This window comes from Lepus europaeus, chromosome 5, assembly GCF_033115175.1.
Source record: "Lepus europaeus isolate LE1 chromosome 5, mLepTim1.pri, whole genome shotgun sequence".
In the NCBI taxonomy this organism is placed as follows: domain Eukaryota; kingdom Metazoa; phylum Chordata; class Mammalia; order Lagomorpha; family Leporidae; genus Lepus; species Lepus europaeus.
In genome coordinates this window covers 63,385,736-63,408,513 of record NC_084831.1, presented here as the reverse complement: position 1 = coordinate 63,408,513, position 22,778 = coordinate 63,385,736, and positions in this window count along the sequence as shown.

The window sequence follows — 22,778 nt, the reverse complement described above, 5'->3', positions numbered from 1 at the left end:
TTCTGCATCTCTTCCCAATCAGAATTGCCGAATAAGTTTAGTTTTCAAATTAATTCCATTACAATATTTGAGATGCAGTTTATGGCATTAAAAATTATGACTCCGAAGACAGACTGAGTTCAAATGTTCTACATTCTGTATTTTTCTACATCCTCTACTGAGAAACTCTAAACAAATTACCTGTGCTTCTGCATGTTTCTTGATCTGTAAAATAGGAATAACGAATAATATTACCTATTATTGTCAGTAAGCTATTACCACAAACATACCATTCTCAAATTTAATGGCTTGAAGAACAATCATTCTCACAGATCTGCAAATTGGCTAGAGTTCGGCTGATATATGACAGTCTTGTCTTGAAGGAGAACATGGACTCTGTTTCCAGTTCAGCAGTTAGAGAAACTCTCTTTATTTCTTTTATTTCTGACTATCACATAAAAAATTGTATATATTTATGGGGTACCACATGATATTCCTTTACATTGTATAATGTTTAATCAGAGTGTACATAGCTATTTACTCAAACATTACACATGTCTTTATGGAAAAAAAAATTAAAATTCCTTGTTGGACATGTTTAAGAGAAATAGACAGTATATGATTATTATCCACAGTCATCCTCCTGTGTACTAGGACACCAGAACTTCTTACTGCTATCTAACTATAACTTAGTACCAGCTATTCTGGTAACCACCACTGTACTCTCAACTTCTATGATATCAACTGCTTTATATACCACATATGAGCAAGATCATGTAGCACTAGTCTTTCTGTGCTTAACTTGCTTCACTTAATGTAATGACCTCCAGTTCCATTCATGATGTTGCAAATTGACAAAATTTCATTCTCTCCAATGGCTGAAAAATATTCTGTTGTATATATGTACCATAATTTCCTTAAAAATTATTCTGCTTCTTTTGGCTATTGTGAACAGAGCTGCAGAAAATGTGGGAGTGCAGATGTCTTTTCAACATATCTATTTCATTACAGGTGGATATGCACTGTCTGTGGTCAACCAAGGCAGATCAAATTTCTCTTGTGATAATGGCAGAGATAGAAGAAGAGAAACATACAAGGTTTCTTAAGTCTTGTGTTTTGGGCTTGAATGCTGCCATTCCACCCACATGTAATTGGGCAAAGTAGGTGATATGACCTGGTCAAAGGATGGAGAAATATGCTTCTCCCACAATGAGGCCATGGCAAGTAGGTAATGAAGAACCAGACAGGGAGGAGTTAATAATCTGGGCAAAATTTAAGTCTATACTCGATCTTGGAGTGTTGTGATGATGTTATGATTGAATACATGCATCACACAGAGCACAGTCTGGCACACATTAAGAGTTGAAGACATATTCAGAATGTTCTATCTGTATATTAAAAATTAGGAGGCCTCATTTCTAATGGCCTCATGGAATGGTCACTAAGATTATAAGATTATTATCAATCGCAAATTGTCCTTGTGTACTTTTCTTTTTTTAAAATACCAGTCAACTTTATAGTTTCTTCACTGTATTGCTCAAAGGATCAAATAATATATGGTAGGCGATCATGTCTCAAAAAGAATAAAACATTCTAAGAATGCAAAGTATAATACACGACTAATTTGAGATAACTACTAGGTTTGAATCAGTAAAACTTTCCATTTAAATGATAGGAAGCCATAGTTCTTTTTTTATAGGTGAGGTAAAAGCTTCAAGAAACTAAATTACTTCTTTTCTGGCCATAAATCCAAATATTGGCTGAGGGTATAAGGAATTAATGTTTCCTATTGTCTAGATGTTAGCTGGGTTAGAAACTGAACACTGATGCTAACTGTTAAGGTTTATCATCCTTCAGCATGGGATGGTTCACAAATTCTAGTTTTAGGAGATTAAAGGAATCTCCACGTTATCACATCATTGTATATGCTCATTCAGCTAACTAACTTGATAAGTGCTAGAGATACAAAAATGAAACACCCCAGTTTTGTCCTTAGGGCCTTATAGCTATGGGGTTAGAGATTGTGAGAGCCACTATATATTTCTGAGAATAAGCCAAAATACCACAAAAGATGAAACTAATTATCTCAGCTTCATGAAGTTCCAGATGTTCACATGTCATGTTTTATCCACTCCTTATCTCCACTGATAAGACATAGGAAAAAAGAAAAATGATAGTTACCATAAGAAGCACAGAGTAATTAGGGTGAATTGAAGCTAGCAGGAGCAGGAGTTTGAGTGAAGAATGAAGGCCTATCTTGACACAGCATACATCTTCAACTCTCCAGAGTTCTAGAATCACTTTCTCCTTCTGACCTACTATTATAAGACATAGGTAACTAATTGGTCACACATTTTCTAGGCAATTGTTTTCAGGTAAGCCTTGGAGTCATGGCAGAACTGGCATAAACGGTGGAGACTACAAGGCAGGTTTGAAGGGACTCCCATCAACAGCCTTGCAGGCAAAGAGGCACAAAGCATGGTGTCACAATTCAGTGTAGAAAGTGCTATGCTGCAGGAATATAGGAAAAGAGTTCTCAAGTCAGAAGACTGATAAAAGACATAGTATGTTTACTGAGATTTAAAGATGAGCAAAATTCTGCCAAGCAGACAAGCAGATCTAAGGCATTTCAAGCAGAAGCAACAGGTGCAAAGGCATAACACATGATAAAAGAGAATTTATTTGGGAAAGTATTCTATAGTGCATAATGGACAGTGTTCAGGTGCAATCTAGATAGCAACTGAAGGCATCTTTCCCCTCTCTCCTTCGAAACTTGAATCTACAGCACTTACTTGGAGTCTAAAACTGGAAAGGTAGGCCTACAAAATATAATGACAATACAATGTGATATACATTGAAATGAAAATATGTTCAAAAGGTGGGTGCATGGAGACAAAAGGCCTTGAAGTATGTCTAGAGAATCAGGCAAGCCTTCAGGTATTGTCATACCATTGCAGAAAAACTGTATCCTCTCTGGCTGAGAATTGGTGCTGAATTTGGTCCACAGAATAACCTGTAATTCACTACTGCTTTTTGCTCCATGATCTCCCATCAAAATTTCATTAGGTTTCCCTTTACCCTATTAATCCATTCTGTTAAGTGAGTCTGAACTTCATTTGCTATGGACATGTTTCAAAATATTTCATATAGGCTCTCAGGACTTGAAAACCTAGGGATTTGGTTAGGTAACAGGAAGGAAATCACCTTAATCCATCACCTACCACTCATTCATTCAAGAGTTGTATATTAATCACACCCTTTTAGTCAGGAACTGCTCTAAGCACTGAGGATACAACAAAAAGCATAACAAACATCTGGACAACTCATTTCTACTCATAATCCTGCTGGAGCTCAGGAAAAAAAAAGATATAACAGAAACAAGTTGAAGGACAGGAGAAGTTATGAGGAAGTTATGTGATAAAAGCCTACTTCCTGGATAACAACCACTGAGAACACATTTCTAAGTAATAGTGCCAAATGGGCACTTGCTGCAGTGGTTGAGATGCTGCTCGGGATGCCCACATCCCATTTCACAGGGTCTGGGTTCAAGTTCTGGTTCCTCTTCTGATTCGAACTTCTCACTCATGCCTAACCTCTTACCCAACTGTTGTGGGCAGTTGGGGAGTGAACCATCAGATGGAAATTTCATTTTCTGTCTCACTGCCTTTAAAAAGAAAATTAAGTAACAGTGCCAGTGAGACATGATCATGAAGATCAGTGTAACTGCATTGTTTTTCTCTCCTTATTTTCTCAATTCCAAATGTTTCAATACTTGGTCTGCTTTTCTGTAGTCTCTGTTTATGGAAATAAGATTTTAATTAAGATCTGTGATTACTTCCACATTTTATTGTAAAACTGCATTGTTTAAATTCCTAATCCTTCTGCTTTATCTTGAATACTGGAGTCTGAAGTTTAACTTTGGGTAGCTAATTCTTTACATCTGTTTAGTTCCTAAACTTATCATGCCAATCATTAAGAGAGCTTTAATTGATTGCTGCGAAAGGTGGTTTGAATCCATTCCATTTCCTACGCATACCACCCTTTTCAATTACACCCTGAGTGGACCCACTGATGATTCTATTAAATTTGATCTTTATATAAAAATGGAGTCACATCATATGCACACTTAAGTTGCACATAATTAACTTCAGTCCCCTGGAGAAAGAGAGAGATAGGAGTTAAACAGTATAGGTAATCTCACTCACCATTCCACTCAAGGAGCACAAGCCTAAATTAATTGTGAAAACAAGAGTTTTGGTTTTTTCCCCAGCCTCAGGTCTCATGAGCCTTGCAAAAATATGTGATTTTAACGTTTAAATATAACATTTTTTTCTTATAACATCACTCCCAAATTCAAGCAAACCACTTTACCTGACACCCAACAGCTGAAACTGTGCTCTGTTGCAATGGTGAACATAAACCTGGAAGTTGGATATGTTGAAAAACTGTATGTCTATCTCTAAATGACATCTTCCTAATCTATTTCCGAAGAAATTTTGCTTCATTTGCCTTAAAATCTATCATAAAGATTCTACCTCAGTTTAAAATAGTATTTTATTCCAGAGCCAAACTAAGATCTTTGAACCTTATCTCCCTGACCCAGTATGGCAGATGCTGTCAGTGTCCTCTCATATGGTTCCTTCATTCACCACATCTGTACACATCTTTAAACACCAGCTGTGAGCATCTGCAACTGTATGTGAGGGCTTCTCTGGCCACCAAGGCCTGCTCTACTAGTGCTGGGGTGGGCTAGAAGTAGTAGGAAATTAATGACATTTAGAGGCAGTTTACACCAATGACTGACAGGAGATGGAAAATGAGAGACTAGTCCAGAGACATATTTCAGTGTCTCCAGAGTTGCCCATCTAAACTAGGGTACAGTAGCCCAGAGTGGTAATCTGCATGATTAATCTGCATGATGAAGCCATGTATTGACTTGCTTTCTTTACCTTTTTCTCTCCTAAGAGTGTTTCCTGGGATCACTCCTGAGAAACTGATTGCCCTTGAATCCTTGTCTCAGGAAGAAGGTTACTTCTATAGGAACCCAAATTATAACACCAAAAAATCCATGCCCACAGCATGAAACAAAAATTAATCATCTAAACGAAGATTGGGTGAAGTGTGTCTAGAGTCTCAGTTATGCCATCCTACTCATGTAGCTTCTGTGAAAAAGACCCTGATTTTACATAATCTTTGATTTATATATGCTTTGTAACATTCCTCAATTCCTATGCCTAGAAAAATACTAAACCTGTGGTAGTTGTACAAAATTTGAATTTCACCAAATAAAATTCATTCTAATATGGAACCTGATGCCATTTGCCCCTAGGAACAGTATAGTCGGGAGGTTACTTTGCTGTTTTCTGTGCCTAGGGAGACAGGGAGGTACTTGGACCTTTCAGCCGAAACACTGCTATTCATTCTGTTTCTTTCATCTAAAAGTTAAAAAAAATTACATTTCAAGTGCGGTAATCCATGGATGTAGAGTGTCCAGAACCCTGGTAGATTTCATTTGCACGAACTAAGTTATTTTAAGTTATACAAGGTACCTTCAAAAGTTTTGAGATAAGTTTATTTTAGTGAAAAACCATTTTGAAATCTATGCATGCTTTTTCTTATACACAGACCCTCATATGCATAGATTTCAAAATTTTTGCACTGAGACAAATTTCCTTTTAAACTTTTTCTTTTTAAAAAAGATGTGTTATTTATTTATTTGGAAGGCAGTGCCACAGAGTTAGATCAACAGAGAGATCTTCCATCTGGCCAAAGCCAGGAGCCAGAAACTCCATCTGGGTCTCCCACATGGGTGAGCGGTAAGTGCCCACCTACTTGGGCCATCATCCACTGACTTCCCAGGTGTACTAGCAGGAAAATGCGTAGCAAGTTGAACTAGCCCTCAAATATGGGATGTCAGCATTGCCAGCAGAGGCTTAATCTGCTGTGCTGTTATGCCAGTCCCTAAACTTATTTTTAAATTCTGTTTCCCAAAACCTTTTTGAAGTATCACTCACATACTTATAAATTTCCCTGGAGGTTATAGTGTTTAAATTTGATGCATACACTCACCTAAACCAGAATAAACAGAATAATAAAAGTTAATGTTAAAATGGTAATATCATTAGTGTTATTCATAGAGAGAAGGAATCTAGGATTCTATTAACATTTTACTCCCAAGAAGACAAATGTATTGTGGGCCTCCTCCCCAGAATAAAGCTTAAAGCTGGAAGGTTAAAGCAGAAACATACAGATGACTACAAAATATTGAGGGCAAACAGAAATAGAATACTGTCCTATGGTCTGAGTATGTGGATTTTACGGTAAATAAAACAGATTCAGGAAATGTGTTTAAGAGTGCATTTGGCTATGTTTCCTCTAACCTTGTATTCTGATGCAAATTTTCCTGTGTATAAGATACTAAGTTGTGTAGATCCTCAAAGGGCTGTAGTGAGCTGAACTGAAGTAATATCAGTTGCCTCTCATTATGGTTGTTAATGAACACCTCATTAACTGGGTACCCCAATTATAGTCTCTAAAATCTATATGTTACATTTAATAAGATCCTTCCCCTTTTGTTCCTGGTGGGTTGTTAGTGCTCTTCCCTTACTTCTTCATGCTGAAGTACTCTGTGTGCCAATTGGCATGGTGTGTTTCTGGCAATTTAAGGACCCCAAATGACTGACTCTGGAAAGCACGGTATTTTTCCAGCAGTGACAGTTGGGCCTCTAGCTTGTTCACTACCTGGGGTCTGAGAACACTCCCCACACAAGGCTGCCTTTAGGCTTGAGATGGAGTCCGCATGTTGAGCTTGTAGCTCTAAACATTAATCACTCTCTTCTACTTAGACAACCAACAGTTGTTAATTTTTAATTTAAAAAATGAAATAAAATCTGTATATTTCAGGAAAATAATTTTAAAATGGGTATGATTACATTGATTTTATGCAGACTATAAATATTTTTTCAGAGAATAATTATCTTCCATTGAGATTAATATGATACAAAAATAATCTGTAAGATTCATATTTGGTGGAAACATAACCTGTCTCATTGAAGTAACAGAAAGTAATTTCTAATTCACTGCAAATTCTAAAAGTATATCCAAGGAAAGATACTAAAATGGGCTTTTTATTTTCTTAAACATTTCACCCATACAGGATTGTACCTCATTTCTTTGAGAACAACCATTTGGTGCTTATTACTAGGCTGTCTTTGAGAGCCAGATCTCCTGATTTCTGTTATAATGAGTTAGAAAGAAAGAGAGAGGGAGGATTTTAATGGGAGGATATCTTCTTGTTTGAACCAATAAAGCTAAAGCAGTCCTAGAATGATAGATTATTCTAAATTTCATCATTTTAAAACAACATTTACAGAATATGTTGTGCTTTCTGCTTATAATCCCAAGCAGAAGTCTTCAGATATTGGGAAAACACATTCACATTTTATTACTACAGCAGCCCAGGCAGCTGTATAGAAATCTATCAGTTGTTGGTGGTTTTGAAACACTGACAGGCAGTTTGCAGGCAAAATCAAGTCAGAAGACCAATCCTGAATTAAAAGGTATGCAAATAACTCTCATTTTTATGATGAACACATTTCAAATGAAACCGGGAAAAATATCTATGCACATGCATTTACACATACACACACACACACACACACATTTCCCAGCTGGTAACAGCAAAAATACACTAAAATTTTTAGTGATTACTTAGTACACGGGCAAAAACAAACAGTCTGAACCTAGAGGTGACAGAACGGTAGCATGACAACACGATCCTGGCATATTCGTTTCTCTGAATGGCAAAATTATCTGAGCCCTAAATCTATATCCTTCTGCAACTGTGTTCCACTGCAGCTAATCATTTTAATCAACTACATAATCAATATCCATTAATGAGACAGCATTTAGTGCAGAATCAAAGTATAGCAATTGAGACAAAAATTCCTAGCCCCAAGCAAGGAAAAATTTGATTTCTAGGATACTTACAGGGAAACACAAAAAAGTTTCCTTCAATATCATCCTCATTTCTTAGGTCTCCAACACAAAAGAAAATGCCTTATCTATCTTTCAGAAAGGAATATAGGCAAAGGCAACTGATTGATTAAATAGTATGAAGAGTAATGAAAAAGAATTGATGAACATGTTAATATACTTCACCTTGGAAGAGGATAAATGATGATATTAATAAATAAAACCTATGCTTTAAATGTTCAAGATGTATAAATTAATCTGAACAAAAATTAAATACACTTAAGATCAAGTCATACAGATACAAACTTGGCTTTTGTTTCTAAAAATAATTATACAAATGTAGAATGAGGACTGCTGTGCCCAACCTCTAAGGGAGTGTACCCTTACAACATGTCCCCACCCCTACACTAAACCCCCTTTCTTCCTCAGCATACAGAAACAGGGAATGTTGAATTCACACCAAAATTGTTACTTAGAATGTTACTTAATCCAAATGAAAAGCTGCTCAGGTATTAAAGTACATCTTCTTTTTTCCACTGGCATGAATAATTCTAATTCTCAGAAATCCAAGGGAACGTATAATAATTTTTGTCATTTATCCTGACACCACGAGCTGATAAACTGGGTAATTGTCTTCCCTGGAATTTGTCCATATTCCTAGTGCTGCACTTGTTGTCTGGAGAGGAATATCTCTCCAATGATTTGGATGAATTGTATGAGATGGTTTTGTGTTCTGGTACACAGAACTGAAATATGATCTTCAATCTCTCACACAGTGATTGCATATGGCAGATTAATGCCAAAGAGGCTTTGAACAAGCTAGGTTCATCATCAGAATTTTCTTCTAGTACTGAGTTATGACCTAATGCATTTCCCTGCAGTGTACCAAAGAGATGGAAAAAGATGGCTGGAAATATATATGATGCCTATAAAAGGGGTGTTCTTTCACATCATTCAGAAAAAAGCAGCAGAAGACTTGCTAAACCATCATTTTCAGAGAGCAGTCTATTGTATGACCATTGAAACTCAAGCTATTTTTAAGTATACCACATTTTGAATGTCATTTTTAACATATTGATATGAGTAGTTACATATATTACCAATGTCCAACCACTTTGGATGTAGTCACTGCACATAGTGACATAACCGTTTTGTGGATGAAAATAGAATATAAATGAGATGGTTATGGATTTCATGAACTATCAAACTTGGTTCTCTTTCAGGACCAAATATTACATTGCTGATACTGGCAAATTTAATGCTATTGGTTTCAAATGAGCCACTGCTGGTAGTTCAGTGGAGGTTACACTCGTGGTTCCTTCTCTTGGCTGGGTTTTATAATTGCTATTATCTTTATTTTTGCTTTTCTTTCTTAAAAGTCACCTAATCTTCTGAATCCTAACTTTGAAGAAGATATTTTTTAAAGATTTTTTATTTATTTATTTTAGAGTTAGCATTACAGACAGTTAGAGGGAGAGACACAGAGAAAGGTTTTTTATATGCTGGTTCACTCCCCAAATGGCTGCAATGGCCAGAGCTGGGCTGATCCGAAGCCAAGAGCCAGGAGCTGCTTCTTCCAGGTCTCCCAGACAGGTGCAGGGGCCCAAGTACTTGGGACATACTCTACTTTTTTCCCAGACCATAGCAGAGAGCTGGATCGAAAGAGGAGCAGCCAGGACAAGAACCAGCGCCTACATGGGGTCCTGGCACCGCAGACAGAGGATTAACCTACTGCACCACAACACCGGCTCCGAGATGATTTTAATACATATATTTTACCATCATTTGGGAAATATTGAACCAGATTGCTCTTTAGCTTAACACCAAAATGTAGTGGAGTAGTCAAGTCAGCTTCAGACCTCATTTACTTCATTATCAAGCAAGTTTCAGATCCCATTTGTAGCCCCACCAAATGATGATGTTTTCCATTCCTTAGTTTGGTAACAGGTTCAGGATGACTTTTCAAGCAAGAAATAGCCCATTTTCTGAAAACCATGATGATTCTTCCTGACTAAGCTAAGCAAGTGTCTCTTGTCAGCACTCTGAGCATACCTTAGACATTAAATTTGCTAAAATGTACTGTGATATTCTGTTAACATTTGTTTCCTAGGTTATCCTTCTTTCCAAGATCCTTGAAAGCAAGGATAATTTTAAAGTCATCTTGGAATATACAATAGCATTTTCACATATTCTGGATAGATTTTGCTTTTAAAATGAACTAGAATACTGAAAGAAAGTGCATGCCCTCAACCTTACGCAAGTCTCTTTGCCTCTTTGGTCTTGGATTTCCTTATGAAGATTTTGTAAAATGATTTTTATAGCTTTTTATCCAGCTTCCATTCCTTTTCTACTGTATATTCACATGTAATGATTGACAAAGGCTGGATGAGTAAGATTGTACTCAAGGAAACAAGGCTATTTTGGCTTCTTAATAAATTTCTGCTTGACACAAGGCCAGATCTACTTACCTCAGGCACGAAATGAGCATTATCCCAGGAAATTTGTGTTCTACATACCAAGAATATAAAATACTTATGTCAAATTTATAACCCAGTTGAAGTATGAATTATACATATTATCTTCTACTTAATGTTGATCAACCATCTACTTGGTTTCAAGGTACATATTGCTAGAAATGGTTTTAATATACTCCAAAAGAGCTAGAATCTCAATGCTGAAAAGTGACTCAAAAAATGTTTCACAGGCCGGCGCCGCGGCTCACTAGGCTAATCCTCTGCCTTGCGGCGCTGGCACACCGGGTTCTAGTCCCAGTCGGGGCACCGGATTCTGTCCCGGTTGCCCCTCTTCCAGGCCAGCTCTCTGCTGTGGCCAGGGAGTGCAGTGGAGGATGGCCCAAGTGCTTGGGCCCTGCACCCCATGGGAGACCAGAAGAAGCACCTGGCTCCTGCCATCGGATCAGCGCTTTGCGCCGGCCACAGCGCGCCCGCCGTGGCGGCCATTGGAGGGTGAACCAACGGCAAAAGGAAGACCTTTCTCTCTGTCTCTCTCTCTCACTGTCCACTCTGCCTGTCCAAAAAAAAAAATGTTTTACAAAAAACTTTAGATTGAAATGATACCTAATGAAATTTTTTAAAAATTCCTTCAGTGTCCTTTTCTGATTTAACCAGATGTAACCTGAATCACTCAAATATTTACATTTCTGTAAATGGCTTTAGTCTATTTTGTCACTTAATTGTATAAAGCTATCTTCTACAAAAGAGAATACTGATACGTTGAAATAAATTGATTTTTACAAATGGACATGGATAAAAAAGCTACAGATGGGGTTTTTATATACAGTTGTTTGCTGGGTAGATGGAATATTGAATCCTTCACCCATTAAATGTATCCTCACCACAGATTTGCTGCACCTGCTATTTTACATCTCAGTATATTTTGTACTGAATATTTATAGTCTTTTCAAAATAATATGGCTATAGACTACATGGTCAAGAACAGCCCAATGCTGACATCTACTGGTTTTACAGATGAATGCACTTGGTTATAAAAATAATCTGCATTTCTTTAGTCTACTTTGAACTGTAAAAGTATGAGAAACATAAAGCAAAATTTATTTTAATAAACTTTACTTAAATATTTTTATTGATTTTCTGCAAAACTCAGAAATGATGCATTCTAGGTCCCTGTAAAGGCTTTCAACCACTAACCCACATCTGTATTAAAGGGCACCCCTGTATAAATAGGAAATGTACTGCCCATATCCTCTTTTTTGATCTTGGGAAATCATGCAAGTCCTTCTTTAATTGTTCTTTTCCATGTCAATGTGATTTGTTTGACAGATTTTCCTTGATCTCTCTGGGGCTAATATGAATTACATCTTAATTTTTTCCAAGATATATTCATTGTTTAGGTAATTTGTTACAAGTTAGGCAAACACATTTGAGTTGAACTTCTAGCTCACACTCTTATATGTGTGTCTGAGTGAACAGGGAGTTATTTAATTAATTATTAATTTTCTTGTGGCAAGGATGCAACATGACATTTTTAAGTACAAAATGCAGTACTGTGAAGTAGAGACACAACGTTGTAGAGCAGATCTCTAGACTTCATTTATCTTGCATAATCCAAATTTAATATACTTGTTGAACAGCAACTCCCTATTTCCCAGTCCCTGAAAACCACCAATTCACTCTGTTTCTATGAGTTTGACTATTTCAGATACTTTATACAAGTAGAATCATGCTGTATTTGTTCTTATGTGACTAGCTAATTTCACTTAGTGTAAGGTCTAGTTTAATTCATGTTGTTACCTATGGTGAGATTTCCTTCTTTTTAAAAGAAAAAATAATCAGCACAAATGGTATAGAAAAACGTATATCCACTTGCAAAAGAATAAAATTGAATGTTTATTTTACTATACACAAAAATAGATCAAAGATTAAAATGTAATATCAGAAACAGTAAAACTCTTAAAACAATATATAAGTGAAAATCTCCATGACCTTGGTATTGGCAATGATTTCTTTCATATAAGATCAAAAGCACAGGCAACAAAAGTTAGTGTACAAATAAGACAACTTTAAACTAAAAAGCTCTGTACAACAAAGTAAACCATCAATAGAGTGAAAAGACAACCTGATGATTAGGAAAAATACTTGCAAATCATCAGTCTGATAAGGACTTACAATATAAAACATACAAGGAACTTCTACAACTCAATAGAAATAAATTAATAAGCAATTTAAAACATGAGCAAACCACTCGAATAGATATTTCTCCAATGAAGACATACAAATGACTAACAGATATAGGTAAAGATGTTCATCACCACTAATTATCAGATAAATGCAAATCATCAAAACTGCAATAATGGCCGGTGCTGAGGCTCACTAGGCTAATCCTCCGCCAGTGGCGCCGGCACACCGGGTTCTAGTCCCAGTCGGGGCACCGGATTCTGTCCCGGTTGCCCCTCTTCCAGGCCAGCTCTCTGCTATGGCCCGGGAGTGCAGTGGAGGATGGCCCAGGTCTTTGGGCCCTGCACCCCATGGGAGACCAGGAGAAGCACCTGGCACCTGCCTTCGGATCAGCGCGGTGCACCGGCCACAGCGCACCAGCCGCGGCAGCCATTGGAGGGTGAACCAACGGCAAAGGAAGACCTTTCTCTCTGTCTCTCTCTCTCACTGTCCACTCTGCCTGTCAAAAAATAAAATAAAATAAAATAAAAAACTGCAATGATATAACTCCTCATACCTTTTACTATGAATGTCATTAAAAAAAAAAACAATAATAGGCAGTAGCAAGGTTGTAGATCAAAGGGAATCCTTACTCATATAGTCACTACGGGAAAGAACATGATGACCCCTCCAAAATTTAGAAATAAATTAACCACATGATCCAGAAATTCCACTTCTGGGTATATATAAAAAGAATTTAGTCAGTATCTTAAAGAGATGTATTCATTTTTATGTTCACTGAAGCATTATTCATAATAACCTATATATGGAAACAACAAAAGTGTCCACCAACAGATGAATAGAAAAAAAAATAAAGGATATGGATATGTAGCAGAAGTTATTTAACTAAAATGCAAATAGTTACAGTTTATTACAGTGTTATCAAAGAATTGATGGTGATATATGTAAAACACATAGAATTCTCTAAAAATAGGTGTTATTATATGATGAAATCATCATTTTTATTTTTAACTCACCCTATGGAATATCCCCCAAATCCAATTCTCCTACTGTATAAAGTCCTCAAAAACAAGGGGCCTGGCTTTGTATTCCTTACAGCTAATGTAATATGAGACACAAAAAGGTATTCAACAAATATTTGTCATTATGAGTTCTATTTCTGAAGTAAGTGGTTTCAGAAATTCACCTTGCATTCTAAAGAGGTTTTATAATGTGGAAACATCCTGCTATTTACTTGACAAATATCACACATACGTAATAATAATGATTGGAAAAATAGGGTAACTAGCTTAGAGTCAATTTTCAGAAGCTACATCCAAACTCATTGATTTCATCATATCACAGTACTACTCTGAAGGATCATTTCTGCAGCCAACAGCATGGCAGGAGGGTTGGTACAGGGACAGAGTGTTCTTCTGTGCTGGAGAAGAAACTGACCCAGATACACAATTGACTCCTAGTTCCCTCAGCACGCTTGCAAAGTTCCATAAGCTTTTCCCTGCATGAGTTCCTCGTCAAGGTTGTTTCCTGCCACTAATCACAAACCCCCTCCACGTTGAGCCCTAATACATTTTCTAGCCAATAAGACTGTATATTTCACACGTGACAAAAATTGAAAAAATGGTACGTATAAATAAAGTTGAGAACCACAGAATTCAGGCTATTTCTCCAAAATATCTGATCAAAACACAAATATTGAAATACAAGGGAGCTACATGGAACTCACTGGAGGAAGTGTCTTTAAGATGAGGCACCTTATCACATATCTTATAATGCATGATTTCTATTTAAGTTAAAAATAGAGGTCAATAATGTCACATGATAAACACAGTTATATGGATTTTTTTTCTTTCTATTACTTACCTTATCTTGCTCTCAAGTCTCCCATTCTACTGGACACAGGGAGAGAATTTCAGCTTTCTAAGTAACTCAGATACATATACTTTAAATCATCAGAATACTACATTCTCTTATGGTATTTGTCAATGGTTCTCCTACCTCCTCTATAGCAACACGGTTTCTGGATGTAAATATCTTAAGTGTCTTCATGGTGTAGAGAACAAGGAGCTCTAAAACAGAGTCTTGGCCAGTTTTTTTCTTAACCCTGTCAGCCTACATAAAAATGTCCCTTGCTCCTTAAGATTATTTACATCACTCTGGAATTTACTATTAACATTCATGGATGGTGAATCTTCAGCTATTTTCTCAGCATGCTTGGATTTTTCTTGCCTACTCTGATTACTTTGCCCATTTTTGGCTCCCACTCATACTAGGGCATCTCAAACATCAGTTCCATACTCCATATGGTCCCTGCTCAAAGCCACATTCTCCATATGGCTCTCAACACTTAGCCACCTCTGCATCATCTCTTTTGATGACTCAAGGACATTCTACACCTTTTTTATGCCACATGGAAGCCAAGGGATACACTTATATCCAGCCATCTCTCTACATAAACATAGCACGCTATCATTCTTTTCAGCTAAGCACCAACCCACACACATCAGTGCTAACGTGATGAGTCCGTTGAGTAATATCCTCCCAGAAACCCAAATAGGAAGTAGAGAACAAACTCTTCCTAGTCCAACTTCCCCCACAAATTTAAATTTGTGTTTATATACTATATCTCCATCTTTCAAGGATGACCTAGGTGGAATGGATGTGCCCAAGTATAAAAATGGCTAACATCTGATCTCTCTTTTCTCATCTTTCATCTATCCTACCTCTCTAAGAACTACGAAGACTTTATTTTCTTTGTCATTGTTTCTGATGAGATTTCTTCTATATCATATGTTCTTTTCTATTCCTTTTGCGAAAGGTCTTAAAATGGAAAGTGAAAAACTGAAGAAACTTCTGTCCTAAAGAGGAAAAACACAAAGGGAATTTTTTTTCAAATGATGTGTGCACACCTAATGAAGATTTTCCTCTTAGAGGAGACTGAGATAGTTACCCTAAAAAATGAATTTTGTTTTGATGAAAAACTCAAGTTTATAATCATTTAATAAATGAAGAGCAAACACTTCATTTTCCTTTCCCATAACTTAAAAAAGTATTATTAGTAAATAAATGTCTATGAACAGATTAAGAGTAAGGCAGATTGGATTATAAACCATCTCTGACGCTCACAATTCCTGCAAATGGCTCACTGTAAAAGGGTGAACCAGCTGGAGATAACTGAACTGATAAAATATGAACACTGACTCTCACTCTAATTATCCAAATAAGCCCAAGATAAATGCTTATGTTTTGATCATCATGGGTAGCAAACTATACACATTTTACTGAAGGAATACTCTGATAGAAGCACTTATTCAAGTTACATTGTGCATCACAACTATAAAATGGCTTTAATATATCCATGTAGCCACCATTTATAAAGTGCCACTATATAATATACTGTATTTTATCTGGGGTGTAACAAATACTAACTTGAAAGACTGAAAGTTCCCCAGCTGCCAATTTTGACCAATTCTGAAAAGATGTAGATGTGTGAAAAAGGACTATCTCCATACAAAGAACCAATTATACAACCTACTAATAAGCGAAATTTTTTTTTAATGTGAGAGGCAGAGTTACAGACAGAGAGAGGGAGAGACAGAGAGAGAGGTCTTTCATCCACTGGGTCACTCCCAAAATGGCTGCAACAACCAGAGCTGGATTCATTTGAAGCCAGAAGCCAGGAACCTCCTCTGGGTCTCCCACATTGGCGCAGGGCCCAAGCACTTTGGCCATCTTATACAGGTTTCCCAGGCCATTAGCGGGGAGCTAGATCAGAAGCAGAGCAGCTGGCACCGGCACCCATATGGGATGCTGGCATCACAGGCAGAGATTTAACCTACTATGCCACAGCTCTGGTCCCAAACAAAATGTTTTGATAACTGGAATTTCAGGATATAAGACTTATATTCCTTTATGAAACGTTCAGATACCTTTGGTCTTTTAAAAAAAGTCTACACTTCAATATCATTGGTGTTGAGTCAATAGAGAAAGGAGAGGATTCATGACTATTGTTCTCTCTCATGTTCCTGGTCAAGTTATAGCCATAACTTGGGAATAATACAGTCAATGAAAAGAAGAGGGAATTCCATAGGACACAGTCAGAGATGTCAGTTTAGTGTAACACTAACCCATTATTTAGTACAAAAGACTCACAGTATTTTCATTCTCTGAAAGTAAGGCCTAGTGGAAAGAATAAATTAGCATTTAGCTAAACTCTTTCAAGATATTTGAAAAAAATCCTTTATTCCACAGTTTCTAACCAGGTATTCATGGAATGAGATAAAATAGCATCAAGCCAGAAATCATTTCCCAGAATATCAACTACAACCAACTATTGTTCTTCCATTAGAATTTGATTCTTTTTGTAATGTGAAAAGTTTGTTCAGAAGATTAAACAATCTTAAGAGCTTAAGGTGGAATAAATGATGAAAGTATGGTATAGTCATTCAATGAAACACTATAAAATGGTGAAAGTAATCAACTTAAAATCATATGAAATGGGGGCAAGCATTTGTTGTAGCAGTTAAGATGTGGCATGAGACACACACATCCTATATCAGTTTATAGGTTCAAGTCCCAGTTCCACTACTGATTCCACCTTCTTGCTAATGTGCATTCTGGGCAGCAATAAGTGATGGATGCTTGAGTACTTGACTCCCTGCCACCCAAAGGGAGATGCAGATTGAATTCCTAGCTTCTGGTATCAATCTGGCCTAGGCTATCTATGGCAGGCATTTGGGAAATGAGCAAGCAAATAGGAGATCTCTCTCTTTCTCTATCATGTGTGTGTATCTACTTTTCAAATAAATAAAATAAATAAATAATATAAAGGAAATGCACAAAACATTAAATAAAGAATCAAGACAATGTAGCATATACTCTATGGCACAATTTAGAGAAAGAACAAAAGTAGGTAAAGGTTTTGCATAAGAAGGAGTTAGTGGTTATTCTTGGTGGGGAGTGGGATATGATTGCAAAGGATCCAAGGGAGGCTTCTGATGTACTGATAATTAATGTTTTGTCTCTGAGGTGAGTCTGATTACAAGGATATGTTCTGTTTGCAAAAATTCACTGAGTTGTGCATTATGATACACATACTTTTTAGTATGTATTATATCTTAATAGAAACTTTAAAGCAATTTTGCTGATTCTTAGAGGGGTGACTTTAGGCAAGTTCATATGATCTTTCTTTCAATTTCCTCAGTGTAAAAATAGTGTTAGTACTTTCTATATAAAAGATTTCTTGTAAAGATAAAATGAGATTAAATTATACAGATCGCCTGAGATCTAGCAAGTATTTTACAACACCCTCCCCCCCATTTTAAAAGGAAAATCTTCTTCAGAAATTTAATTCTTAATGCTATTATCGTTGATCCGTAACATGAATTAACAACTTAACCTGTATAAATTAACAGGTTGACAGACATTCAACACACTTATTGAGTACTGATTAAAAAAAAAAACAAACAGATAATGGCTAAAATACAGTCCATTCTCTCAAGAAACTTTCAGCATGTTGTTCAGCTTGCCTAGTGCAGGGGAGAGGGAGATGTGAGTTAAACGTAGCAGAAGATAGGGGAGGGAAGTATTGATTGTGTCCATAGGAAGCTCTCAGTTTCAAATAGAAGAAAACAACTCAAGATAACAACAAATTATATAATAAACCTCAGAGTACACCTGTGTTAAGTCAATAGCTTAGTGACTTCTTCAAGGACCTTTGTGTCTATTGGTGTTTAATTCTCAGTGTGTGAACCTCAGGCCAGGTCCTCTAATGGTTAGGAGAGAGCTGCCCTGGTTCCAGATACTGCATTCAGGCAAAGTGATGCCCAAGGGATCCCCATCAAAGAAGCAGGAAGAATTACAGCCACTGTGAAGCAACTAATAGTCTCAAATACAGTTTTGTGTATGCTGAGTGCAAGAGGAGAGCTTCAGTTTAAAATTAGCCCTTTTGATAGCTGGAGTAATATTTTTTTAAAGATTTTATTTATTTATTTATTTGATAGGTAGAGTTACAGACAGTGACAGGGAGAGACAGAGAGAGAGGTCTTCCATCCACTGGTTCACTCCCCAGATGGCGTCAACGGATGGAGCTGCACCGATCTGAAGTCAGGAGCCAGGAGCTTCTTCCGGGTCTCCCACATGGGTGCAGGGGCCCAAGCACTCGGGCCATTTCCACTGCTCTCCCAGGCCATAGCAGAGAGCTGGATCGGAAGGGGAGGAGCCGGGACTAGAACCAGCGCCATATGGGATGCCGGCGCTTCAGGCCCGGGGGTTAACCTGCTGCGCCACAGCACTGGCCCCTGGAGTGATATTGTACATGGGGGTGATTCCTCTAGTTGCAAACAACAGCAAATAGAGCATAAATTACCTTGAATAAAAATATTAAACTTTGGTCTCTTACTGTTACCATTTTCTGTTGCTATAAGAAAGGTGGGTGGGGTCCAAACTCAAGCTTCACTTTCTTGTTAGTTTTGTCTTTATAACTGCAGTCTATAAACAAATAAAGTGGAGATTTATAGACAACTCTCTAAACTTGAGTCCATATACACAGTAAGAAAGAACAAGGAATCATCTTCAAATATAGTCAAATAGAATGATAATGTTTCAGCCTAATACAGCTCTAAACAAATGTGTATACATTGCCTTACCACAAGACACTGCCTTACCACTGTCTTATTGATAGTGGACCTGTAACATTATTTCTAAAAATTATTCAGTTTAAAAACTAGAAGGCATAGACAACATAGTCAAATGGATGTCAAGTATATCTCAAACATTCTTGCCAGTCAGTAATTTCAATTTCCTCTCTCTTGCATGTCATCTCATCTGTCAATAAATATCTTTAATATGTGTAAAGGTGTGTGTGTATGTACTATATACCCCAGTCAAATGCAATACCAGTAGAAGATTCATTTTTGCTAGTAGAGGGATTTTTGTGTTGTGTGTCACTTCATCATTTTAACTTAGGGAAAAGACCTACAATCGCCTGATCTGAATTTCTGGATTCCCTCATTTCCACAACCATACTATGCATCTGAGTGTAAATTTCATTCACTTTATTTTACTTGATCCCCTTCAGAGAGAGAGAGAGAGAGAGAGAGAGAGAAAATAATGAGTGAGAAGCAGAAATTCAGGCAGAAAAAGAAAAAGATAAATATGTAATTCATATTTTCTTTGAAAATCTAAATGAAGACATTTTACAAGTACTCATAATAAAAAGAATAAGCATTCTTAGTCAATAACATAGGCAAGTTACTGTCCCTTTTGGATTTAGAGAAGGATACAGAGAAAATGGAGAATTTGTAAAAGAAGAAATCATATCCCATATGAATATAATAATTGGAAGACTTGGATCTAAATCCATGTTTCTGTTGGTCACATTTACATTGGAATTGGTGTTTACTTCATTTTAGTCAGTTCACCTGTTCACTTATCCAGTCTTCTCTACCAATTCTAATGTGACTGCAATTAATAAGTCAGTTTTTTTCATTACATATATTAGACTACTCTACAGAAGGAACATTTTAGATCAGTCATTGTCTCCCTAGTGCAAATCCTCCTCTGGGTAAAACTATTCCACAAATAGATCATACTGCCTAGACTTTAATGCTTTGAACTATAGAATCTCCTTCCAGCTATGGATGATTGTCTTAAGACAGACACATGACACAAGCACAGCTATTATATTTTCTGGCCAATGACATGTATGGCCTAACTGGAAAACACGGATAAATCTGGCAAGCTCTCTTTTTCAAGAGCCTGAACAGAGCTGTAGAGAAAATTTGCCTGTTGTAACAGGAAGGAGAAAATATATGAGGCATAGCAAGTCACATTAATGTAAAAGCACTAGAGTAAAACTACATGAGTTCATACTATAGTATTTAAAATCACTCAAATAGAGTGTCATCCTCCTGCTCCATTCTCTTTGTGACATGGTCCAAAGTACATTTATTCTTGCAAATAGCATTTATTGACAACTTCTACGTACTAAGAATTATGGTAAATTCTGAAAATATAATGTTGGCCATAACAGATGCGATTACTACTCTTATACAGCTTTCAGTACAGTAGAGAAAAGCACACACTGAAAAAAGGTATAGGAAGTTGTGAGAGTTTTTAACAGGGACACCTACCCTAGATTTTCTCAGGAATATAATGGGGGTGGTGGCATCTATATAAATTCTATTCATCATTCAATGCTTCAGTGATAGTCTCAGCTAGAAATAATCATATTCTCCTCCAAATACAAAGGTGGTACTTTTATCTCAGCATTTACATCATGCCATCCTAGTTTTGAATGCATTGTTTCTGGGTGTCATCCTTCTCTAAACTCTAAGCTCTCTGAAGAAAGTAACAGTGTCTCATCCAACTCTGCATTTCTCTGGCACATAGTCAGTACTTTGCATGCAGCATGTTAAAGAAAATAGAATTCAGAAATTATTCCAATATAATCGTTTTTAAGGAAATCATAGAACTAGGAAGATTTTTGTAATAATGATAATTTTTCTGATCTTTACATATTGTTGATTCTTAACTATCTTTCCAAGGGAGTCATGTCCAAACCCAAAGGCGTTAAAGATTCATGCAAATGGTTCATCCTGAATTCTAATAGATGCATAGTGAATCTTGGGTTAAACAATCCCAAGTGAAACAATAAGGAAAGTTAATTTTTACATAATGGACATCCCAAAGTAAGAGCTGATTCACAAAAGAAATTCCCCTGGAGAAATGCATTTATTAGGATTCTTTGGTTTCAAGTAACAGAAACCAACTAAAACTATTTGGAAATTTCATATGTACAAATGGGAATTTTGTAGAAGGTTCAGACTAGGAATTCAATTGTGCTCAAAGAAAACTAGAACCAGAAACTCAAATGCCATCAGTGTTTACTCTCTGACTTCTCTTGACACATCAGCATCTTCTTTCTTGTGTAGTTTTCTTTGCTCCACAGACTTCATCATAACTGGATTATACCTGCAAAGACTCTATTTCCAAATAAGGTTACATTCTCAGGTAATAGGAGTTGGTAATTGAACATATATTTTTCAGTAATAAAATTCTATCCACTACAAGTATTTATAGAGTCACAATTGCTTTAGTTTCAAGTCCAAATTCAAGTTTAGAGCTGCCATTTACTGAGATACATTAGAAACTCATTTTGGAAATGGACAGACATCAGTGCTATAATAATTGAATATTATTATCCCCATTTTACTGATGAGGAAATACGACTCAGACATTGTAAATAACCTAAAAAGATCATGCAATAAGCTACAGAGCAAAAAATATCAAACAAAGCCTGCCTAAGAATGGGGCTGGTATTGTGGCGCAGCTGGTTAAGCTGCCACCTGGGATGCTGGCATCCCATAGGAGTGCCAGTTTCAATGCCAGATGCTCCACGTCTGATCCAGCTGACTGCTGATGCACCTGAGTGCTTGGGTCCCTGCCACCCACATGAGAGTTCCAGATAATCTTAGGCTCCCGGCTTCAGTCTGGCCCAGTCTCAGCCTTTTCAGCCATTTGGGGAGTGAACCAGTGGGTGGAAGATCTCTCATTCTGTCTCTTCCTCTTTCTTTTCTGCAACTCTGTCACTCAAATAAATAAATAAATCTTTTTTTAAAAAAAAAGATAGTGTAACATTATTATACTCTGCATGGCAGAAAACAGGTTGAAATTTGAAATGGAAGTAGCAATACATTCCCAAATAATTGTCTAGGTCACTGAATTATAAATGACTTTCCACACATAAAGCACATCCTGAAGATTTTGGAAAAATATAGAGATCTAGGCTCTCTCCCTAAGCTTCTGGCTAGTATATCTGCAGAGGAGTCCATGAAAGATTTTTTTTAATGTCACATAGATTACTTTGAGACAGCCAGATGTGAGTTAACTCATCTGAAAAAATCAGACAAAAAAGGGAAAATGAAACCTGCCCACTCTCCTGAAGTCTGGTAGATATCATCAAATCCATGCTGAGTTAGTGGATACAGCTAAGTGAAAGAAAAGGCCAGTTCCAGATACTATATCACTCGAGGAAAAAAAGGTATGCAGTTTCTCAAGAAACGCTTATGGCCCCTTCACATAGAAGAAGATCCTAAAATGCTGTCTAAAATCAGATTACCTTTTTTATTTCTTAGATGATTGAGCAGTATTCCTCAACCTGGACGTAAC